The sequence below is a fragment of the Eulemur rufifrons genome, chromosome 15 (assembly GCF_041146395.1).
Source record: "Eulemur rufifrons isolate Redbay chromosome 15, OSU_ERuf_1, whole genome shotgun sequence".
Taxonomy (NCBI): domain Eukaryota; kingdom Metazoa; phylum Chordata; class Mammalia; order Primates; family Lemuridae; genus Eulemur; species Eulemur rufifrons.
The window spans coordinates 3,925,541-3,950,902 of NC_090997.1; the positions used below are offsets into that span (position 1 = coordinate 3,925,541).

Below are 25,362 nucleotides of genomic sequence, written 5' to 3' on the forward strand. Positions count from 1 at the left end.
GCTGAGGCAAGAGGATCACTTGAGCCCAGGAGTTTGAGGTTACAGCCAACTATGATGATACCATTGTACTCCAGCCTGGGCAACAGAGCGAGACCCTATCACAATAAAAGATAAAAATAAAAAATAGAAGGTCATAGTAATACAAATAGTGGGGAATTGATATATTTCAAATAACAAGATTTCAACAAATTGAGTTTCAAAGATCTGATTGGCTTTTTTTTAGCAATTCATGAATTGGGCAGCATCCAGTATACAAAATAGAAAAGAGCTCCAATGAGCTAAACAGAGTCGATGAATTTCATAGGCAGAAAAAAGCAAAGCAAAGCAGGAACAAGGAACAAATAGTGGGTTGGTCATTTCAAGGTTACTTTTCTTAGACGGACATACGTAAAAATCTTGTTGGTTTAATGTGATTTGCTATCATCTCCTGATTTCTTTGAAGATCAAATCTTACAAGTAAATAACTTGGGTTTTGGTTTGGTGAAGTGGAACTTTAGCATGAGTGGGTCCATTTTGGGCCTGTTGTCTTTTCTCCAACATACAAGAACAATAAAGAGACCAACAGGACAGAAAAGAGAACCTAGAGACACATATGTGGGAGCTTAATACAGGATAATGGTGGCAGCACAGATCACTAGGGGAGGGATGGACTGTTCAGAGATGGTGCTGGAAGACTGGCTCACAATATGGAGAAAGATAAAACTGGATCCTGTCTAACACCATGTATAAGAGGAAAGTAGCCAGGAGTGATGGCTTACATGTATAATCCTAGCACCTTGGGAGGCCAAGATGAGAGGACTACTTGAGGCCAGGAATTTGAGACCAGCCTGAGCAACATAGTGAGACACCGCCTGTACCAAAAAAAAGAAAAGAAAATATTAGTCAGATGCTATTCGCCTGTAGTCCTAGCAGGGCAGGAAGATCGCTTGAGCCCAGGATCTGAGGTTGCAGTGAGCTATGATGACATCACTGCACAGCAGCCCTGGTGACAGAAGGAGATTGTGTCTCAAAGAACAAACAACAACAACAACAACAAACTAAATGTAGGAGAAAATAGAAGATAATATTTTTGTGACTTTAGAGTAAAGAAGGGGCCGGGAGCAGTGGCTCACACCTGTAATCCTAGCACTCTGGGAGGCCAAGGTGGGAGGATTGCTCAAGGTCAGGAGTTCGAGACCAGCCTGAGCAAGAGCGAGACCCCGTCTCTACAAAAAATAGAAAGAAATGATCTGGATAACTAAAAATATATAGAAAAATTTAGCCGGGCATGGTGGCGCAAGCCTATAGTCCCAGCTGCTCAGGAGGCTGAGGCAGGACGATTGCTTGAGCCCAGGAGTTTGAGGTTGCTGTGAGCTAGGCTGATGCCACAGCATTCTAGTCTGGGCAACAGAGTGAGACTCTGTCTCAAAAATAAATAAATAAATAAAAAGAGTAAAGAAGGATTTCTTACAAAGAACTGCAAAAGTACATATTGTAAGAAAAAGAAAAATCACTGACTTTTATTATATCAATATTAAGGATTTCTTTTCTTTTTCTCTTTTTTTTTTTTTTTTTTTGAGACAGAGTCTCCCTCTGTTGTCCGGGCTCGAGTGCCATGGCGTCACCCTAGCTCACAGCAACCTCAAACTCCTGGGCTCAAGCAATCCTCCTGCCTCAGCCTCCCGAGTAGCTGGGACTGTAGCCCTGCTCCACCATGCCTGGCTAATTTTTTATATATATTTTTAGTTGTCCAGCTAATTTCTTTCTATTTTTTTTTAGTAGAGATGGGGTCTCACTCTTGCTCAGGCTGGTCTCGAACTCCTGAGCTGAAACAATCCATCCGCCTCGGCCTCCCAGAGTGCTAGGATTACAGGCATGAGCCACCGCGCCTGGCCAGTATTAAGGATTTCTCTTCAATGAAGATATCGCGGACAAGTTACTTGATGCCAGGAAAAAAAGAAAAATGAAATGTTTAAAATGGGTAAGAAACAAAAGGCCATACACTGTGTGAGTCCATTTACATGAAATGTCCAGAATAGGCAAATCCATAAATATAGACAGTAAATTAGTGGTTTCCAGGGTTGTAGAGAGGGGAGCATGGGGAGTGTCTGCTAATCGCTACAAGACTTCTTTTTTTTTTTTTTTTCTTTTTTTTTTTTTTTTTTGAGACAGAGTCTCACTCTGTTGCCCAGGCTAGAGTGAGTGCCGTGGCGTCAGCCTAGCTCACAGCAACCTCAAACTCCTGAGCTCAAGCGATCCTCCTGTCTCAGCCTCCCGAGTAGCTGGGACTACAGGCATGCGCCACCATGCCCGGCTAATTTTTTCTATATATATTTTTAGCTGTCCATATGATTTCTTTCTATTTTTAGTAGAGGTGGGGTCTCGCTCTTGCTCAGGCTGGTCTCGAACTCCTGAGCTCAAACGATCCGCCCACCTCGGCCTCCCAGAGTGCTAGGATTACAGGCGTGAGCCACCGCGCCCGGCCAAGACTTCTTTTTGATGAAAATACTCTAAAATTAGACTACAGTGATGGTTACACAACTCTGTAAATATACTAAAAATAACCACTGAATTGTACAGTTTAAAAGGGTGAATTTTATGGTATATGAATTATATCTCAATAAAAAACTCACAAGAGATTAACATCTAGAATATATATATGAACTCTAGCCAATTAATAAGACAAGAGCAACTCCAATGGGAAAATCAGCAAAGAATACGAACAGGCAATTTACAGACAAGGAAACCAAAAGAGTTAATCAGCATATAGAAGTTCTCAAAATTATTGGTGATTTGAGACATGCAAAATTATTACATAAGGATGTCTGCTTTATGCCTGTGTAACAGAGAAAAGGGCCTGAGGGGGGAAAAAAGATTTTCTGTCTCTTTAAATCTTCCCCCACTCTTTTTGGGAACTGCAGCCTGGCCTGCATCCCCGAGGCAGGTTAAGTCTTTTGTTAAAAGAAATAACTCCCAGGTGGCGCCAGCCCCCAAAGTGGGCAGCTGGCGGAGTTCACAGGCTTTGTCTTTGGCAGAGTTGGGATGATTAGAACAGTGAACCACACTGGCCTAGAACTGAGGGGCCCTTCCTTTAAAAGCTCTGTATTTCTGCCTATGTTCAGGAAAATTTGGATTTTGAGATGAGACAGTCTACCATTTTTCCTCCTTTGCTGGCAAAGTAAACTCTTTCCTCCTCCCCAAAACACTTGTCCTCTTTCTTGTGATTTGGCATTGTGGACAAGTGCCAAGCTTTCAGTAATGTATTTTGACATCCCTGGATGGGCCTGCTTGGCTTCCCGATAGAATGACACCTTGTGACTGCTGGAAGAGGCAGGGAGCTGCTCCAGGTCAAGCCATGGGTAGGAGCATCGTCTTTTTGTGTAAGAAAGAAAGGGATTCCTAAGCACCTGCCGGGATGCAACTAGCTCCAAGCAGCCCCATTTCTTCCTGCCTGGAGTGAGCACAGCTCCAACCAATCTGAACTGATGTGGGGAGCGGGAAACAGATTTGGGAAGCGATGCGACAGCCATGGTCAATTGTAAGTAAAGCCCCCTGGGATGCCGAGACCCTGTTTCCACGTGGTTTCTGGGGGGATTCAGTCCTCCCTGTTGGTTAGAGGTGTCATTTGTGGGTAGAAGTGTAGTGGTTTAGTGGGGAGGGGAACTGGTTTGAATTTGAAGCTCTTTTGTGGTTCCGAGGGAACGTGGGAGACTAGGCCACTGTTTGGGGAAGGTTTCCCAGGGATTAGTATTTATCCCCTCTGGCTTCCCATTTGTGAACCTTCCAGGCTTGTGGCAGGGCATTCGGGGCACTGTGGTGGTGCACTTTGGGTGGCCTTGTCCCCTTTGGATTCCCACTTGTGTGACAGGCCTGGCACCTTACGTTGAGAACTCTCTGCATTGTCTGTGTTTATTTGTAAAGTTTTGTTGCAACATAGGAAAGTTCTGTCTATAAGCCCCTTGGGAAAAAATTTTGGCTGGATGATTAACTTATAGCTAGTGCAAACCGATGTCTAAGGAGAACGGTTTTATCGTAATCTAACGTATGTGCTGGAGTGTGAGGAAAAGAGACTGTTAAATGAAACTGTAAGTTGTACCGTCCTGTAACTGAAATTATTTTGTCAAAGGTCAGGTAAATGGGAAAAGATCCTGTATGTGTTGGCTTATTGAGTAGGAAATGTCTGATTTATTTGAGGTTGGACATTTCACGTTTAATGACCTAGTGTGATCTTAAAGGCCTGCGATAAAGTTAATGGTTTAGTTAAATAGCTGAATTTCCCCGGTGGAAGGGGGAACTGGTGGGCACAGCCCACTGCCATGTGGTGAGGGGGTTGGGGGAGAGAGTGCCTGTTGTCCCCACCCCCAGGCGGGCCTGCGACAGGGCAGGACGGGGCAGGGCAGGGAGGCACGAGGACTCCCTGGTAGGGGGCCGGGTGAGTGGCCCCGGTGCCCTTGGCCAATCTGTGGGAGGGTGTTGCAGGCTCTGATCTACCTCGTGCTAGAGGCTGGCAGCTGGCTGGGGAAACAGCCCAGCCTGGGGTCCGGTGTGGGGCAACTAACGGCCGCCACAGCCATTTAGACACCAAGGGAGGGAAAACAGAGAGGGGCGAGGCGGAAAACGCCTGCTGCCTGACTGCCCCTGCCAGGCGCATGGGCTCGAAACTCTGTATTATGCCTGGCAGAGTTCCCGTCTGCCCTTGGTGTTGCCTAGAACAGGAGCAGGGTACTTAAGAAAGAAAATTTCTTCTTATCTGCATGCCACCACCAGCTCCATGCGGGCCGTCTGTGGCTGACGTAACGAAGGCAGGCTCAGGGCATCAGGGAGCACCCGTGCTTTCTGCGCCTCTCCTGGCCTGTGCGGGTGGTAAATGTGTCCTGTGCGTGATCTGGGGAGAGCCGCGACCAACTGCTGTGTGGGAGGAGGGTGGACAGCCTGGTGCCAGCCTGCTGAGAGCCCGCTGCCACTATGAGGGGCGGGCAGTCACATGCCCGCTAAATTGTAACTCAGGATAGAAATGGTCTCTTCCTCTAAGCAGAAAATTCAATTTGGCCAAGGAATGTTCTGTAATCAGAGGGGGGCAAATTATGTAAAGTTAATGTGCCTTTTGTGAAAAGAAAGGACCTTGCCCAAAAGTTACAAAGGCCTCCAGATAGTAAGAAACCCCCAGGAGAGAAAAAGGCTTTTTGTAAAGTCCGGGACTCAGACAGTGAAGGAGGGGGCCGGAGCCCCCTGCCTCCAAATATCCCCCCAGGAGCTCTGGGAGAAACTGAGAGTGGGGATTCAACTGCTGCCCACCTGCATGGACAGAAGCGGTCCGGTGGGGGGTCCGTCCCCGGCACGATCCCTGGCACCAGCCTTGCCCAGCGCTCAGCGAGCCAGGCAGAGAGTGCGGGGTGGGGAGGGCCAGACAGCAGCGAGGCGGCCGTGCGCTGGCTGCAGCTGAAGGACCTGAACGGTATCACAGGATCCTGGGTCTGGAGTGGCTTCACGGAACCGTCAGACTGTGTTAGGAGTTTTTAAAAGGGCTCTCCTGCCTTGTTTGATGAAAGCTCAGCGGGGGATTTATGAACCTGCAATCAGACAGATTTGTAAGCTTAGATGAACTTATCTGGGGTTCCTAGGAAAGGTGTCGGGATCCCAGACTTCGGACTGATGGTAAAGCCTTTGCATGAGGCCCTTAAGGGAACAGCTGATGATGGCCCCACTCTGGGTTTGCCTCACTTATAAATAATATGAAAAACAAGGAATGAGCCTTAGAGTCTTAGCAGCGATGCTGAGAGACATCCCACGCCCAGTGACACGTTGAAGTCACTGAACAACATTGTGAGAAGATGCCCTGCTTGATCAATTGTTATTAAAGACTGTGTCTATTCTCAGTCCCGCCACCTTTTTGCCTTTACAACATGACTGTTTAAAGCTTCTGGAAACTGTACCCTAGGCAGGATGGATCTGTCAGATCAGCCAGTGCCAGAACAAGACTGGGATTTTCTCACTGGTGGAACAGCTGTACGGACAACGAGGGACTGGATGTGTGGTGGGCACAGCGGTGGAACTGCCACCTGGGACTTCAGCCCAGGAAGCTATGCCTGGTGCCACTTGAAAGGCATCTCCTGACAGGAGGAGATAAGAATATTAAGTGTGCCACTGAAATAATGGCCTTGATACAGGCCGTGGCTGAGCCCAAGCAGGTGGCCAACATGGCAAAAGAAAAAAGAAGAAGAGGAGGAAGAAGTAGAAGTAGCCAGGCCACTGGCAGAGCAGCTAAGAAGGCCACTGGAGGCGACCTGTTCTTTGAAAGCCACTGGAGACCATCTGTTTTCTGGAGCCTTCATCCCCCAGCTAGATTTAGATCCTCTTTAAAGCTAAAGACCGGGACTCTGTGCCATTTGGGGTGGCACAGCTAAGTGGAGACAACGTTCTCGTGGGCTTGTTCTCCTGCTTGAAACTTTGGTCAGGCCTCTTCTGAGGTATCTACGCACAGTAGGAGTGTGATTCCTTAATGGATTTGGGGAACCTCATTTGGGAAAACCCCATTTACAATGGGCCGTTTGTACGGATTTGGTGAGACGTCATTTGGGAAGATGCTGTGTGCAAACAACTGTTTATATGCTCGAGGTGGTCCAAGGACCGAAAGCTGACCCACTGCACAGGAAGCCCAACATGTAGGGGGCCCAACCCTTTCGGTGACTGACAGTTTCACTCGGTATTAGTAGATGTCTTTTCAGGCTGGGAATGAAGCGAGTGTCTAAAGCTCCAAGATGGGTTCCCACCAGGAGCTGCTGGCCTGGGACAGGACCTTTGCCTAGTTCCTGTGCATGTCCAGCACAGAGTAGGAACAAGCCTCAGAGGACAATGGGATGACGGGCATCAGCAGTCCAGGGAAAGAGGCCAGGCAGGTGGAGAATGGCATGTGGGTGATGGACGCCATGTACAGGCAGCTGCAGAGACAGCTCAATAGCGCCTCCTCCTACAGCAAGGATGTCAGCAGGCACCACAGCACCATGGCTGAGCTACAGAAACCTGAGGCAAGAAGGAAGGGACCTGGAAACCGACAAAGGCAGAGGAGGCTCAGACAGCCCCACTGTCCACAGAACCCAGGAGCCCAGGGAGCCCTGGGCATTTCACAAGGTGACTACTCCATAGCAGTGTTGCTCCCTGTGGTGTGCACCTGGATCTACTGCACAATGTCCTGTGGTCACCCACGAACTTCGAGTCGAGCCTCAGTGGGAACCTGGTCTGACTCAGTGATCTCACAGGTCATCAAGATGTTCGTAGGCTCCCTCCTCCACACAGAGCAATAACGGACATGCTTTTAAATCAGAAATAACCCAGCAAGTCAGAAAAGTAGAATAGGGTATTGCTGTTTGTCCCCCTCTGAATAAGGATATCCCTCAGAAGCAGGCTTAAGCCCCTAAAAAATAGTTTATGAGAGACCCTTCCTAGCACCCCGAGGTAAGTATGGTAATAGAACCAGGAGTAAAAAGCAGGGCAAAGCAATATGCCAAGTGCGTGGGTCAGGTACTAACCACTATGTATGAGTGGACTCTTTCAGGTCTCCACCCCAGTTGGCAACAAAGAAGTAGAAGAGACCCTACCAAGTGCCTCTAACAGCTCACACCTCGTTGAAGTTGTCAGAAATGAAACCTTGAGTCCATCATACCAGAGTAAAGAGGTGTCCCATGGAGGAAGAGAACCAAGCCCCCAGTAAGGGCCAGGCTTTGGGTGATCTAAAGGAACTGTTTAAGGAAGAGGAAATGAAAATGTTAGTATTTCTTTGCTAACCTTTATCTGTTCTGTCTAAAGGATGGAGTGATAACTCCTTAGTGAGGATTTCTCTGGCTGATGCCTCTTCTGTTGATCTGCATTTGTCATCTGTATATGATTTCTGAATTTGCAGAAGCTGGTCTCTCGATCACCTACAGGGTGCTTTCCTGCCCAGCCCTGTGTCGGACATTGTCTACAAGGCGACAGTACATTTTGCCTGGCCAGTCCTCGCTGTTGTGGTTATTGTTTATTATTTTGTCCTCTGTTGTTGTAAATATACTACTAAAGCTTTGCAATAACATACATAAGTATAAACCTTCCATCTACAACGTCACCCCCATATTAGCAGATGTAGTCTGATGACTACATTGCCCCTCCTCCCATAGATACGGGAGTGTAAAATGAAGAGTGGGGAATATGTAAGAGAGGAGAGGGCCTGAGGATAAAAAAAGACAATTTTCTGTCCTTTTAAAACTTCCCCCACTCTTTTTGGGAACTGCAGCCTGGCCTGCATCCCTGAGGCAGGTTAAACCCTTTGTTAAAAGAGATAACTCCCAGGTGGCGCCAGCCCCCAAGGTGGGGTACTGACGGAGTTCACAGGCTTTGTCTTTGGCAGAGATGGGATGATTAGAACAGTTAACCACACTGGCCTAGAACTGAAGGGCCCTCCCTTTAAAAGCTCTGTATTTCTGCCTATGTTCAGGAAAATTTGGATTCTGAGATGAGCCGGTCTACCATTTTTCCTCCTTTGTCGGCAAAGTAATCTCTTTACTCCTTCCCAAAACACTTGTCCTCGTTCTTGTGATTTGGCCTTGTGTACAAGTGCCAAGTTTTCAATAACACCTGTTAGACTGGCAAATTAGAAAGTGGGATGATGCCACACATTGGGGAGAAGGTGGGAATGTAGAGGCCCCAGAGCTCCAGTGGGAAAGGGGAGCTGACTTAGTAGCCAAAGTAAAATAAGTGCCCACAGACCCTGTGCCCAGCATGGCCACAAAACCGAAGGGAACTTGTTTGAATATGCTGCCGACGGCAGTAGCTGTGGGACAGGGCGTTGGAGCAAGCTGGGCATCTTAAGTCTCCCACCCTGGGAAGCTGATGGGTAAAACAAGGCTGATATACGCCATGGAACACTTTACAGCAGGTAGAAACACAGGAAGAGATGGACGTAGTGCAACAAAAAAGATCTTAAAGACACAGTGCTGAACAGAAAAGAAATAAGATTTAACCCAAATACTAAATTAAAATCTGTTCTGGTCAGGCGTGGTGGGTCATGCCTGTAATCTGGGAGGCCAAGGCGGGAGGATCCCTTGAGCTCAGGAGTTCAAGACCAGCCTGAGCAAGAGCAAGACCCTGTCTCCACCAAAAATAGAAAAAATTAGCTGGGCATGGTGGTGCCTGCCTATAGTCCCACTCAGGAGGCCGAGGCAGAAGGATCACTTGAGCCCAGGAGTTTGAGGTTGCTGTGAGCTATGATCACACTACTGCATTCTACCCAGGGTGACAGGGCAAGACCCTGTCTCAAAAAACAAAACAAAAACAAAAACAAAAACAAAAACAAAACGACAACAACAAAAATCTGTTCTAAGATGTTTGGAATCATCAGTGAACAAAGAATCCAAAATCCCTCCCCCCATGGGTTTGTAGGCTAGTGGGTGGGCACTGCCGCATTTCACTGTGCAGCATCGATGCATGAGCATCTGCTTAGCCCTCTCTTACTGCAGTTTCAGTGTGAGTTCTGCCAGTTGGGATTGTTGTACAGACATTTTAACTTAGTGTTTCCAAAAGACAGCAGGAGAGGTAAGATTAATCACCTGCAGAACCCATTCACCTCAGGTTATCAGTGAAGGTGTGGATGAGGAGACTTTGACATGATCCAGGTATTTTCTTTGATGTCGCCGGGAAAGCTGCAATGCAGAGGATCTCATGGAAACACATCCAAATAGCTGTAACAGGCTACCACACAGCTTGCTGCCTCCAGTTACTAAGATCAACACCCCTTTTATGAATTCTGTGATATAGCTTGATTTCTTATATACTTTCTCACAGGGAAGAGATGTGTGACCAACTTGCAGAATAGTCTTATTTGCTTCCCAGATATACGTCTCATTGAAAATTGGCATGCTGGTTAATTATAACAGCTTGGAAGTTACATAAACGTCCAACAGTAGGGAATCGGTTAAGAACAAAATTCATTACAGTGTATATGCATAAGATTATGCAGCCATTAAAAAATAATGTAAAAGAGTAGATAATGCCATAGGAAATTGTCCACAATGGAAGATATTTAAAAAAAATCAAGACAAAAAACAGATGTATCCAATGATTTGAGCTGGTTTAAAGATATATATGCTCATGAAAAAAAAAATCTGGCAGAATGCTTGCTAAACATAAGGTTATATCTCAGGGTGGAATTAGAGATGACTTGTTTCATTTCATTATTTATTTATTTATTTTTGAGACAGTCTCGCTCTGTTGCTCGGGCTACAGTGCCGTGGCGTCAGCCTAGCTCACAGCAACCTCAAACTCCTGGGCTCAAGTGATCCTCCTGTCTCAGCCTCCCGAGTAGCTGGGACTACAGGCATTTGCCACCACGCCTGGCTAATTTTTCTATATATATTTTTAGCTGTCCATATAATTTCTTTTTATTTTTAGTAGAGATGGGGTCTCGCTCTTTCTCAGGCTGGTCTTGAACTCCTGCGCTCAAACAATCCACCCACCTCAGCCTCCCAGAGTGCTAGGATTACAGGCGTGAGCCATCTCGCTTGGCCTCATTTCATAATTTTGTAAATGTATGTCTTCAAATTTATTTCTCTGTATTTTCCAACTTTTCTATAATGAACAATAATTATTTCTATAATCAGAAAATAAACAGCAATTGTTTTTAATTATTATTCAGATGACCTTAGGAAAGGCAACCTCTCCGTGCCAATTATTTTACCTATAAAATTAGGATAATAAAAGCGCCTTCCCCCTGGTGCTGTGGCTCATGCCTATAATCCCAGCACTTTGGGAGGCTGAGGTGGGAGGATTGTTTGAGGTCAAGAGTTCAGTTCAAGACCAGCCTGGGCAACAAGTGAGACTTCATCTCTACAAAAAACAAAAAAAAATAGCTGGTGATGGTGGTGCTCACCCAAAGTCCCAGCTACTCGGGAGGCTGAGGAAGGAGGATCACTGGAGCCCAGGCATTCAAGGTTGCAGTGACCTATAATCACACCACTGCACTCCAGCCTGGGTGACAGAGTGAGACCCTGTCTCCAAAAACATTTTTAAATAAAATAAATAAATAAATAAAAGCACCCCCCCTTAAAATTGCCAACAGGTAAATGCTTAAAATAGTGTCTGGCAGCTGGGAGTTTCTTAGTAAAGTTTAGCTATTGTGAGCTATTTAATAAAAATAAATTCCTACGCCCGCTGCTAACTGAATGGACACCTCTCGGCCAAGAGGACCCCAGAAACACCTTAAAACTGAGTTTACAGCCATGATGGGATGGGAGAGGTAAAACACAATTACATGCGTATGATTTCCCTTTGTAAATATTCATGACTCCTCCTACAGCTTGTTAAGTACATATATTTGACTACCTCGCTTAGTATGAAATCCTATTCCCTTTTTTCTCTTTTTTGAAGCCCATTTGCCTGGCTTGTGGCCAGTGCTCTCCTTTTCGACCTGTTGGAATGGCCGCCCAATAGGCTGCTACCCTTTAGGAGAAATAAAGCTCTCCTTTTTCCAAAGTATAACTGTGTAAATGTTTTGTTTTGTTTGTTTGTTTGTTTTAATTAACACTATTATCACTGAAATTTTTTCAAATATGATGCTTTGAGCCTGAGGGCCAGGCCTGTCTTACCTATGGTGACCACTGTGTGCAGCCGGCCTGAGGGCGGTGGAGACGTCCCTTTCAGGCCTCTCCATCCCACTCCAGTGTGAACAACAGGTAGCAAAGGCAGGAAGGGAATTTAGAGACGAGTCCACAAACTGGGATGTCTTTAGGCACCAGGCAGGAATGGTAAACCTGAGTGAAGCAGCTGCGAATCAAAGGGGCGACGGCTCCCTGAAGAGGCTGGCCTCTCTGGAATACAGTCATGCCTGTGTTCTGAGAAATGTGTCGTAGTGCAAACCCAGAGTGCACTTACACAAACCTGGATGGTACGGCCTAATACACACCTAGGCTAGAAGGACGACAGTCTGCTGGTCCTAGGCTACAAACCTGTACAGCGCGTTGCTGTACTGAATTCTGTAGGCAGTTGAAACACAGTGGTAAGTACTGGTTTACCTAAATATAGAAAAGATACAATAAAAATACAGTGTAAAAGGTAAGAAATGGTACACTTGTATAGGGCACTTGGCACGAAAGGAGCTTGCAGGACTGGAAGTTGCTCTGGGAGAGTGAGTGAGTGGTGAGTGAATGGGAAAGCCTTGTAGACTGATAAACACTGTACCCTTAGGCTACGCTACATTTATAAAAAATAAAGTAATGGCCGGGCATGGTGGCTCACGCCTGTAATCCTAGCACTCTGGGAGGCCGAAGCAGATGGATTGTTTGATCTCAGGAGTTCGAGACCAGCCTGAGCAAGAGTGAGACCCTGTCTCTACTAAAAATAGAAAGAAATTATCTGGACAACTAAAAATATATAGAGAAAAAATTAGCCGGGCATGGTGGCGCATGCCTGTAGTCCCAGCTGCTCGGGAGGCTGAGGCAGGAGAATCCCTTGAGCCCAGGAGTTTGAGGTTACTGTGAGCTAGGCTGACGCCACGGCACTCTAGCCCAGGCAACAGAGTGAGACTCTATCTCAAAAGAAAATAAGTAAATAAAGTAATTTTGCTATGATGTTATGACAACTAGGACTTCACTAAGCAATAGGAATTTTTCAGCTCCATTATAATCTTACGGGATCATCTTTGTACATGCAGTTGGTTGTTGACCGAAATGTTATACAGCACATGACTATACCTTAATTCAGCTTATTTTAAGACCCTGGGCTGGCCTAACAACCCACATCTACCCTGAAACTCCCCTGGTTTTTTTTTCGTTATAGTCACAGGCAAAAAAGCAATTTAAAGTGATAAGGACTGTCAATGGAAAAGAAACCAAATTCTGTAAAATAATTTTAAAGAGATTTATTCTGAGCCAAATTTGAGGATCATGACCCAGAGCCACACCCAGGAGGCCTTGAGCAAGTGGACTCGCTGTGGCTGGGTTACAGTTTGGTTTTATACATTTCAGGGAGGCAGGGGTTACAGGTAAAGTCATAAATCAATACGTGGGACTCATACATTGGTTTGGCCTGAAAAGGTGGGCCATCTCGAAGTGGGGGGGAGGGGCTTGCAAGTTATAGATGGGTTTAAAGATTCTTTGGCTTGTAATTGGTTAAAGACAAGAAGCTTTGTCTAAAGGCTTGGAATGTTTTAACATAGTTGCTGTTTATCAGAGACAAGGCAACGGACATAGATTTGTTGTGTAAATTGAGGGCCTGTAGGTTTGTCTTGCATACCCTTAGGCTTGTTAATGGGTTACAAAGGATGCCCCCAAGAAGGGAGAGGGGCATGATGAGGCATGTCTGACCTCCCTCCTCCTGGCAGGCAATTTAGTTTTAGGATATTCCTTTGGCCATGAGAGAGTCCATTCAGTCAGCCGGTGGAGGGGGTGAGCCTTAAAATTTTATTTTAGTTCACAGAACTTAACCAGCAGTTGCACAGGACAGCCCACTCAATTCTCCATCTTCTTTAGGGTGTTTACAACTGGGTTTTGTCAGAGAAAATCAAAGTTTCAGGGCCACCGCCCTACCTCCTTATGCAAAAGAGGGTAAAAGCCTCGAGCATCTGTGAAAACAGGTCCCACAGATCATTTATTAAGGAAATTTCTTGGTAACCTCCTACAAGCAAGGACATGCAAATTATATTTATGTCTAGCACCTAACAGTAAAGCCTGTTAGATTGCACACTAAAAATGAATTACAAGTTTCTTACAATAACAGAACTGGAGACAAGACAGAATCAAACATTCTGTCACCTACCCAGGGACATCTACATAATTGATGCCTCCTTCACTCCCTTGGGCCTCACAAGAATGTAACCACTACCTCATCAGTACATGTCCCCTCGCAGGTCACCCTCCTCCCCATCCCGCCTGCCTTTTGCCTTTTCCCTTCTTTCTCTATGCCTTTAAAATGCTGAAGATTCCAACCTCCCCTTCGAAAAACAGCCACAGCTTATCTGCAGTTGGTGTTGTCAGGTTCTCAAAATCTTGGCTTAAAAACCTCCACTGATTGAGATTTTTGCCTCAGTCATTTATTTGGGTTGACAGTTTCAAAGAGTTTTCAGCATTCCTTTGGGCAGGATACAGTTAAAGCATACGGCGATGAACAGTTTTCATTCATCCTCACGTAGTATCAGTGGCCATAGTAATAGCAGAAGCCAATTATACGAGCAACCTGTGGTAAAAAGGTATTTCTGGGCTGCACAGTTGAGGAGCCTGCAGGCAAGTCAGCTTGGTTAAGTCGCAGAGAGAATGACTGCGGAGGGAATCTGGGGAGTAGGAACTGATCCTGGGGCAAATGAGATCTGTCCTAGAATTCAAGGGACCACATGATTTTATGTTCCAATGGGGACACATCTGAGAATGAAAGGGAGTGGTACTAATAATTACTCTGGGACATCAGGTCTTAACTGGAATTGTCCCCAAACAAATTAGAACATATGGCCACCCTACTAAAATGAAAGTGTTCCCAAAGTCCTTAGGGTAAACTCTAGCTCTTCACCTGAAAACTAACTATTGGGTGGCAGAAAGAAATCTTCAAACCACTTTGTACTAGTAAGTAATCCAGAAGATCTCACTACACACAAAAGCTTGGAAGTTTCCTCTCTGGAATCCTGGACGGAGAGCAGGAGAGCCTCTACAACCAGGGCAAGGGCACCAGTTCCCCGAGTTGAGAGATAGTGCAAAGTGTTTCAGAAGTGAGGACTGAACTCTGATCTTTTTCTTTGCCCAAAAAATTCCTTTCTAAGGGGGCCTGGTGAGTCATGCCTACAAAAAATGATAAAATCTCAGTAAATAGGTTTTTATGATGTGGTTTACTTCCCAACCTGATTCTGGTATAACATCACATAAAAACAAGAAGATAATCATCTTAACTCAAGCATTCCTTTCCACTGATTGCTAGTCTTTTGGACAAAGCCTAACTCAGCCAATTGTCAACTAAAGAATCCCTAAACCCACCTATGAACATAAGCCCCTGCTTTGAGATGTCCCACCTTTTTGGGCCAAACCAATGAATGCCTTCTATGTATTGATTTATGACTTTACCTTTAATCTGTCTCCCTGAAATGTATAAAACCGCACTGTAACCCAGCCACAGCAAGTCACCTGCTCAAGGCTTCTTGGGCATGGCTCCAGGCAATGGTCCTCAAATTTGGCTCAGAATAAACTCTTTAAATTATTTTACAGAGTTTGGCTTCGTTTCCATTGACATATGTTTTGTGGAGATGAGAGATAACAGTCTTACTATGTTGCCCAGGCTGGTCTCAAACTCCTGGCCTCAAGCAATCCTCCTGCCTCAGCCTCCCAAAGTGCTGGGATTATAGGCATGAGCCACCACACCCAGCCCCTTTTCTATGTTTAAATACACAAGTACTCACCATTGTGTTATAATTCAGTATTCAGTACAGTTAACAGGCTGTACAGGTTTGTAGCACAAGAGCAACAGTATACATCATAAAGCCTTAGGTGTGCAGTTGGCTATACCATCTAGGTCTGTGTAAGTACACTCACCACACGATGATGAAACTGCCTAAGGATGCATTACTTAGACCATAACCCTATCATTAAGGGACACATGACTGTAATTGAAATCCCTCAGAACTGCCACAAACAAGTCAGACATGCGGTTGTTCCAGCTACTCCAGAGGTTGATGCAGGAGGATTGCCTGAGCCCAGGAACGCCAGGCTGCAGTGTGCGGTGATGGTGCCCGTGAATAGACACTGCATTCCAGCCTGGGCAACATAGCAAGATCCCTCTCTTTAAAAAAAAAAAAAAAAAAAAAAAAACATTCAGACATGCATACAGGAATAGAAGTATCCTACTTCAAGGCCCACTAGGACCTCAGGCTCTACCTGTCAATAAAGGGGATCAGTAACAGCCCTAACCAGCAGTGCTCTGGCCAAAAGAGGGCTTGCCATACCAATAAGGGACACAGGCAAATCCAAGCCTCACAAAAAATAATATAAAGAAGAAATGAAGGAATACTGACAGAAAAAAAAAAAAAAACTATACCAAAACCAAACAGAAGAAACCTAATTGCTACGCTCTCTTCGACAGCACATATACTAAAATTGAAACTTAATTGCTTACTAAGATAACAAGCTCTGAGGTCTAGTCTGACACCTCCTGGGAGCTCTCCAATCCCTCAAACTTCCCAGACCACGCGAGAGCAAGGGCCCACAGCTGGTAAGAAACTGCAGATAAGCAAGCCTTCCGGGGGCTGGGCGCGGTAAATCCCAGCACTTTGGAAAGCCAAGGCTCGCTTGAGGCCAGGAGTTCAAGAACCAGCAGGTAAGCCTTCGAGCGAGCGCGGCTGGGGGTCAGAGGAAAATCCAGCATCGCGTCCCAGCAGAGCGCCTGCGTATCTGAAGCCACGGCCACATGCGCGAAGGTACCGGCTCCCGCTTGCCCGCTGTGGCCCACGGTCATGCCACCACCTGCTCCGCGAAGGATTAGCAGGGCTGGGAACTTGAGGAGGGGGGACGTACGGCCCGAGGAGAGTCGGTGGGGTCGCGCCGCGGCGGTCAGGGCACTGGCGACCCCGGGCGTGGGGAGATAGATGTACAGCCGGCGGGGGACTCGGGACCCACTGCCCACTCAGCGCGGGCGCCGGCGGCACGGCTCGGTGAGGAAAAGTGGGATGGCAGACGGTAAAAAGGAGGACGTCCGCCGTCCAGGGCAACGCTTCCGACCGCCACAGGGAGCGCTGCAAAGCTCCGCAGGCCGGGCCCGCCGCGCCAGCCGAGCCTGCCGGGGCCCTAAGCCCCGCCCCTAGCCGCGCGCGCGCCGCTCTAGGCTGCGCGGAGGACTCCGCGTCTCCGCGGGCAGCTGCCCGGCGCTGGGCGCGGCGGTGTCCGCGCCGCTCCGACCCGGAAGCGCGACATCCCGGGCCTAGCGCCCTCAAATGCCGGGGCCCAGATGTGCAGGTGCGCGGCTGCGAGGCCGGGCTCTCATCAGTGTTCAGATTTTATGTGGATTATCTTTCTTTTTTTTTTTTCTTAAATATATTTTATATCAGTTTATTGATAATGTCAATAATTTAGACACATTTTTAATATAACATCACATTTAATTACATCAATTTTCCACCAACCCACAAAAGTCATTTAGCGATGATTATATTGGCCATTTCCACTGATTGGCGGGAGGCTCTTCCACTAACGGCTCCCATGGTTTCCACTGCATCATTTTTCTTGCCAGACTTAGCTCACGTTCAATCTGAAGAGTCACCTCTTCTATTTGGCCACCTTGAAGTTGGTCCTCTAATTTTTTAACATCTGGTTCCGCTTTAACCATAGCCAGCTTGTCATTAGTAATCTGTTCTGTATACTTTCTATATGCTGCATTTTTAGGGATTTGCTCAAGAACATCAAGAACCTTTGTGTACGATATTCTTAGCTTCTTGTGTAGACTCTCACATACAGCCAGTCCCACAAGGCCAGCAGTCTGCCCCCAAACAAATCATGATTCATGCTGTTTCTTATGATTTCCACGCGTCCACCAGGCTAAGAAAAGCAAAAGCACGACCCCCTGGCTAAAACTAATCTAAAGCCAGCTAGCTACTCTGTCTCGCCTGTTCGGATCTTTTTTTCTGCATCTCTGAGGGAAGCCACCAACCTGGTCACCCCTAAGGGCAGTGCAGAACGTGGCCCCAAAAGGCACCGTCGAGCCCGTGCCAGTTAGGGCCACCAGCCGTGGGAAGAGGGGCTGTCGGACAGATTCTACCCCCGCAGTCTAAACTCCAAAAATGACCTCCATTCGTCCTGAATTATCTTTCAAAATACTTTTCCCATGGTATTTACTGTTGGACATCTGAAGAAACATAGAAGAAAAAACACCAAAAACATTTGTACCACCGTAATATTCTGAAATAAAAAAAAAATCACTGTTTATTGTGATTAAAAAACAAGTAATCCTGGGCAAAGCGCGGTGGTTCACGCCTGTAATCCTAGCACTCTGGGAGTCCGAGACCAGCCTGAGCAAGAGTAGACCGCGTCTCTACTAAAAATAGAAAAATTAGCCGGGTGTGGTGGCACCGGTAGTCCCAGCTACTGGGGAGGCTGAGGCAGGAGGATCGCTTGAGCCCAGGAATTGCTGTGACCTTGGCAGACGCCACTGCACTCTAGCCCTGGCAACAGAGCCAGACTCTGTCTCAAAAAACAAAGACAAAAAACAAAACACAAAACAAAACAAGCAATTGTACTCTTAATTGACAGAATCACTACTATTAACATTTTAGTGAATTTTATTCCAATAATTACCTACACATAGTTTGATTCTTTTGTGATCACTGATTTTCCCACTTAATGTTGTCATGTAAGCCTCCCCCTCCCCCTGTATGGTGTCACGCATTTGTGATAGCCCATTAACTGGATTATCGTTGTTTATTTATTCATTCCATATGAAATCTCTGCCTGGATCGAGCCAGAGAAGCATTGGCCTTCCATAGAATGGCGGTCACTGAATTGTGCCTCAGTATATCCTCGGAGAAGTGCTGTGAAGCTTGCCACCAATTTCCTCTCTCCAAGGAACTGGAGGCTGATTCTCATTCATCACACATCCACTCTACAATTACTCAAAGAAGAAAGTTCTTATGGTCTTGCTACCAAGAATAGTTTGATTTTTGTAGCGCAGTAGGTTAGTTTTTAGCCCATAGACCCTGAAAGCTTTCACTATGAGTTTAGCTGAGTTGGCTTAAACAAAGCTTAGAGCAACCTTTCAGCCGGAGCCGCCATCTTCCAGTAATTCGCCAAAATGGCGAACACAAAGGGAAAGAGGAGAGGTACCCGATACCTGTTCTCTAGGCCTTTTAGAAAACATGGAGTTGTTCCTTTGGCCACAAACATGCGAATCTGTAAGAAAGGTGATATTGTAGACATCAAGGGAATGGGTACTGTTCAAAAAGGCATGCCCCACAAGTGTTACCACGGTAAAACTGGAAGAGTTTACTGCTGTTGGAATTATCGTAAACAAATAAGTTAACGGCAAGATTCTTGCCAAGAGGATTGAGCACATTAAGCACTCTAAGAGCCGAGATAGCTTCCTGAAACGTGTGAAGGAAAATGATCAGAAAACAAGGAAGCCAAAGAGAAAGGTACCTGGGTTCAACCAAAGCTCCAGCCTGCACCACCCAGAGAAGCACACTTTGTGAGAACCAATGGAAAGGAGCCCGAGCTGCTGGGACCTATTCCCTATGAATTCATGACATAATAGGTGTCTCACACTTTGTGAGAAGCAGTGAAGAGGAGCCTGAGGTGCTGGGACAGGATCCCTGTGAATTCCTGGCCTAATAGGCATAGCACACTTTGTAAGAAGCATAAGGAAGGGACCTTGAGCCTTGCTGGATGGAACCTATTCCCTGTGAGTTCAGGGCATAGGAGACAAAACTAATAAAAGACCCTGGACTCAAAAAATGTTTCTCTTCATTGTGTAGAAGTGTGGTGACCCCTTCGCCAAAGAAATACTTAAAGCAAAAAACAAAACAAAACAAAACCAAAAAACGCTTAGAGCAAATCTTGTAGGGCAAGGATATATGATGTGGTTTTTTGTGGGGTTTTTGTTTTTTGTACTGCAAATCCCACTCCTGGCCCCCTCCCACTTTTGCTATCTTTGTTTTCTCTTTGCCTTATCTTTCTTGTTTGTTTTCAATGTATTTTATCTTGGTTTTTGGTTTAAGCCTCTGTAAGCCCCCTCATGTCCTTTTGAAAACAAGTTTGCTCAGCCATTTTCCTACTGTTGGAATAAACCATCCTAATCTTTAGCTAATTGAAATTTTGCCAGAAATGAACATTTTTGACCATAAAGTGCTTTTGTAATTTAGGTTTTACTGTAAGCCAGATTTCTAGAAAATACTGGGCTAAGAGAAAGGACATTCAGTGAATAAGTATTGAAGCTTTTGGGTGCTATGAAATGTAGAGATGATAATCAGGAGAAGTATCTAAATTTATTGAGGGTTTATTCCATGCCAGGTAATTGCTAAGCCCTTCATATGGGTCCTGCCCTCAAACTGCTCTGACAAAATGTATGTTCTTATATAAAAGTTAAATAACGATAAAAGGCAGGGCTTGGTGAAAGAATTCTCCCAGGAAGGAGGGCTGTACAAGCTTACGGAGAAACTCATGTAGAAGCTCAAGGAGAACAGGTAGAAACAGTCAAGTGTCTATGTGAGCTAAAATAAAATTTTAAGGCTCACCCCCCTCCCTCCCCCCACCACTGGCTGACTAAATGGACCCCCTCATGGCCAAAGGAATATCCTAAAACTAAATTGCCTGCCAGGAGGAAGTCAGAAATGCCTTATCATGCCCCCCTCCCTTCTTGGGGACATCCTTTGTAACCCATTAACAGGCCTAAGGGTATGCAAGACAAACCTACCAGTCCTCAATTTACACAACAAATATATGTCCTGTAGCTTATCTCTGATAAACAGCTCCTATGTTAAAACAGTCCAAGCCTTTAGACAAAGCTTCATGTCTTTAACCAATTACAAGCCAAAGAATCTTCAAACCAACCTATAACCTGTAAGCACCCCCCCCCCCCACCAGATGGCCCACATTTTCAGGCCAAACCAATGAATGCCTCCCACGTACTGATTTATGACTTTACCTGTAACCCCTGCCTCCCTGAAACGTATAAAACCAAACTGTGACCCAGCCACACCGAGTCCACTTGCTCAAGGCCTCTTGGGCGTGGCTCTGGGTCATGGTCCTCAAATTTGGCTCAGAATAAGTCTCTTTAAAATTATTTTACAGAGCTTACTTTTTTTTTTTTTTTTGAGACACAGTCTCACTCTGTTGTCTGGGCTAGAGTGCCATGGTGTCAGCCTAGCTCATAGCAACCTCAAACTCCTGGGCTCAAGCAATCCTCTTGCCTCAGCCTCCCGAGTAGCTGGGACTATAGGCATGCGCCACCATGCCTAGCTAATTTTTCTATATATATTTTTAGCTGTCCATATAATTTCTTTTTATTTTTAGTAGAGACAGGGTCTCGCTCTTGCTCAGGCTGGTCTCGAACTCCTGAGCTCAAATAATCTGCCCGCCTCAGTCTCCCAGAGTGCTAGGGTTACAGGCGTGAGCCACCATGCCTGTCCTATTTTACAGAGTTTGGCTTTTTTGCCATTGACATCTATGAGGGTGAATATCTTCGGAAAACATTTGAAAGCAGAAAGGACTATTCACAGTTGCTTCTGTTTAAATTAATTTTCAATTTATTAACAGATCTTCTTAAGTTTTTAAATTTAACTTGCATATCTCCCCCCAAAAATAACTTGCATATCCTGATATTATATTTAGAAGTCTTACAAATTTTTTATAAAAATAAGAGCAATAATTTGTTCTTTGATTAATGCTCAATTAGCCCATGGGCTTGACATATTAAATTTGCTTAAACATTACTCATACCATTTACAAACTTAGTTAATTAAATTCTCTTCAATATTTAAACTACGTGTATGAATTTAATATACTTGATTTTTTTCCCAAGCACTTTAGATTCCTCATAAGACAAATTTACAAGGCAAACAAGAAAAGTCTTAATCGTGTAAATAATTCTCGTCAACCTAATCATTCAGACTTTTAAATCTGGCAAATCAAGTTATCTTAAAGATTCCATTACTGTTTATGAGCATAATCAAATTAGCTTATACCTTTCAACTTCAAATCACAAGTCCAAAATAAATTACAGAATTCAATTTGAAATCACAAGACTCAACTGCCTGATTCTCTAATATGCACAATTCTTTTAAATATTGTAGACACATTAAGAATATACTCACTTGACCAACTTTAAAAAAAAAAAGAAATACGCACACAGAATATCTCACCTTCCCAAAATCTCTTCCCTAACCTTTACATAAAAGAAGTAACATTATACCTGGCTCAGTGGCACATACCTATAGTCCCAGTTGCTGGGGAGGCTTGAGCGCAGGAGTTTGAGGCCAGCCAGGGCAACACAGCCAGACCCTGTCTCTAAAAAAAAGAAGTAATGTTATGGATTTGTTTTTATTTAATCATTTCTATTTTCCTTCCCAAGGTGGTAGAGTAAAATACTTTCTATTCATATTTTTCTTATTGATTTGCACTACAACTAAAGAAAAGCCTCATAATTACCCTTCTAAATGTAAACTTAGGTTTAAACAAAAGTAATACATTTATTAACTATATTATTTATCTAGGCAAAGAAGCAAGATTAACACGGTAGAGAGAATGATGCAATTAGTTACCTTCACTACCATGTTCTATTTTCTTTAGTATACTTTTATTTTGCTTCTACCTATACTTTTTTTTGCTTCATCTGTAGAATGGGCCTGTCTTAGAGAGCTGTGCAACCAACCAAGATCAGATGTGGGTCACAAGCGTAATAACGTAACACATGTCCATCCCTCCTTCCTCCTTTCCCAGTGCCACAACCTTTCCTCCTCCCTCAGAACTCAGACTAATGTTGAGAAACTCCAGGGTCTCTTTTTCTTCCAAAGTTGGGGGAGGGCATATCTGGGGGGGCAGTTTTGTGAAAAGGAAGACAAAGAGACACATCTAGACCTGATGTGGATCACAAGATCCTGGACTCAGCCTAATGTCAAGATTGGATGAGTCCTTTAGGGGTCCTGCAATGGGAATGAGCGTATGTTATGTGTAGGGAGAAGATAAGTAACTGTGGCCAGAGGACAGATGGTGGTGGATTGATTGCATTGATGCCTCCGATTCTTCACCCCTCCCTGTATCCACACCCTTTTCCCCATGAATTTGCAATTTCTTTCATAACAGAAGCAGAGACTATTTCCCCACCCTCTTGAAGAAGCTGAGTTTGGCCATGTGACTGGCTTTGGCAATTATGACATTAGCAGATTTGACACAAGTAGAAATTCAAAAGTGAACCCAGCCAAGAGCAGCCATGTTATGGAAAGTTTGATTTGGGGAGAAGGAAAGGGAAGTTTATTCATTTGCAGCAAATGAGGAGGAGAACGAAGCTCCTGTTTGAAATGCCACGGTCGTCCTTCCGAACACAAGTACAGAGCTTTTAAAGGTTCTGATCAATACCATCTTTAGCTAAGACAATCTCATGACCTCCTCCCAGATTAATCCCATCTTTGGTTAAGATGATCTTGAGACCTCCCCCTTCGCCCACGACCCCCATTAATCTCACCTGGGCCCAGAAAATTCCCTTGAGCCATCTCCTGTGGCACAAAGAACAAGAGATATTCCCCTGCCCCTCCTGACCACTGGCCTGAGGCAGGGATGCAGGTCCTAGTTCTCCAAAAGGAGTGGGGGTCCATGCTTCATATTTGGCCATGCATAGGGAGCCCCAGCCCTGGGCCCACACCGGGCCAGGCGGCGGGATCCCTTTAAAAAAAAAATATTTGGCCATGCATAAAGAAAACTAATTAACCAAATAAATAAATGAATAAAAACCAAAAGGAGTGGGGGATGTTTTAAAGAGGCGTAAAATATCTTTGCTGTTTTTTCAAGCCATTTCTTCTGTTACATATTTCCCCCATCAATATTACTCTTCCATATCTATGGGAGGAGGGGCAACTACCCTGTTACAGCTTGAAGAAAAGGAACAGAAGTTTATTAATTTGTTTGTTTGTTTGTTTTTTAGACAGAGTCTTGCTCTGTTGCCCTGAGTAGAGTGCCGTGGCGTCAGCCTAGCTCACAGCAACCTCAAACTCCTAGGCTCAAGCGATCCTCCTGCCTCAGCCTCCCGAGTAGCTGGGACTACAGGCATGCGCCACCATGCCCGGCTAATTTTTTCTATATATGTTTTTAGGTGTCCAGCTAATTTCTTTCTATTTTTAGTAGAGACGGGATCTCGCTCTTGCTCAGGCTGGTCTCGAACTCCTGACTCAAAGGATCCACCCGCCTAGGATTACAGGTGTGAGCCACTGCGCCCACCCGAAAGTTTATTGATTTGACATCAAATGAGGGGGGCAGCAGACTAGCAGCTCAAAGACCGCCATTCCTGACTTTGAGCAGAAATGCAGGGCTTTTTAAAAGGGGTTTTCGGTGGTTGGGCTTGGGTCTACCCTCACCTGTGACTTCAGGCCATTGTTGTTTAACAATAATTGGTGGTTTGAGTTGACCTTATCTCCAGTGACATGGTCTTGTGACCCTTGTGACCCTTGTCTGGACAATTCTGTTCAGCCAGCTCTTGTGATTTAAGATACTAAAAAACAAACAGCAAAGAACATTTTTCTGCCCCTTTGATTACTGGCCTTGGTCAGGAATGCAGGTTTTAATCCTCAAAAAGGGTGGGGGGTTTTAAAGAGACAACTCGTAAAACGTTTTGTTGCCCTTTTTCAGACTTTTACCTCTGTGACAGCCATGCCTGGCCCAGATCAGTAGAATTGCCCAGGTGAACCACTGATTGTAAGAACTAATAAATGGTTGTTTTAAGTTACTACGTTTTGGAATAGTTTTGTTACACAGCAGTAAGTACCTGATACATGGTTATTGTGTGTGTGGATACACATTTGAAAAAGGGATTAGATAGCACTCTGGGAGGCCGAGGCGGGAGGATCGCTCGAGGGCAGGAGTTCAAGACCAGCCTGAGCAAGAGTGAGACCCTGTCTCTACTAAAAATAGAAACAAATGATTTGAACAACTAAAAAATATATAGAGAGAAAAAATTAGCCAGGCATGGTGGCGCATGCCTGTAGTCCCAGCTACTCGGGAGGCTGAGGCAGGAGGATCGCTTGAGCCCAGGAGTTTGAGGTTGCTGTGAGCTAGGCTGATGCCACGGCACTCTAGCCCGGGCAACAGAGCGAGACTCTGTCTCAAAAAAAAAAAAAAAGGATTGGAAAAGGACTACACAAAATATTGAGAAAAGTGAATTATGGTGATTTTTAGTTTTTTTCTCATTTTCCCTAATGTGTTTCCCAGTTATAATAAAAGAAAGCAGAGTAACATAACGGTAGAGATTGTGGGCTTCAGACAAATCACAGTCTCTAGATTAAAACAGTTTTGAGTTAGAATCCTGGATCATCACTTACACTCTAGGAGAGTTGCTTAGCCTCTCTAAACCTCAAATTCTTTTTGTTTTACTTTTTTTTTTTTCAAAATCAAATGTAAACAAATAAACCTCAAGTTCTTTATCTGCTAAATAGGCATACTTCATAAACTTGTGAAAATTAAATACGATAAAATATGTAAGGGTGTAGTGCAGTACCAGGCACATAATAAAAACTCAATAAGTCCCAGCTATTTTCTTTTTCTTTTCTTTTTTTTTTTTTTAGAGACAGGGTCTCTGTCTGTCTCCCAGGCTGGAGTGCAGTGACATAATCACAGCTCACTGCAGCCTCAAACCCCTGGTTTATCTTTATCTGCTAAATAGGCATACTTCATAAACTTGTGAAAATTAAATACGATA

The 25,362-nt window shown here is 45.0% G+C and overlaps 2 pseudogenes; one reads left to right on the forward strand and one right to left on the reverse strand.

Moving 5' to 3' along the window:
* Positions 1-17,112: 17,112 nt before the first annotated feature.
* Positions 17,113-17,454, reverse strand: LOC138395714 (NADH dehydrogenase [ubiquinone] 1 alpha subcomplex subunit 5 pseudogene; annotated as a pseudogene).
* Positions 17,455-18,756: 1,302 nt separating this feature from the next.
* LOC138395653 (large ribosomal subunit protein eL21-like) lies at positions 18,757-19,212 on the forward strand (annotated as a pseudogene).
* The last annotated feature ends 6,150 nt before the right edge of the window (positions 19,213-25,362 follow it).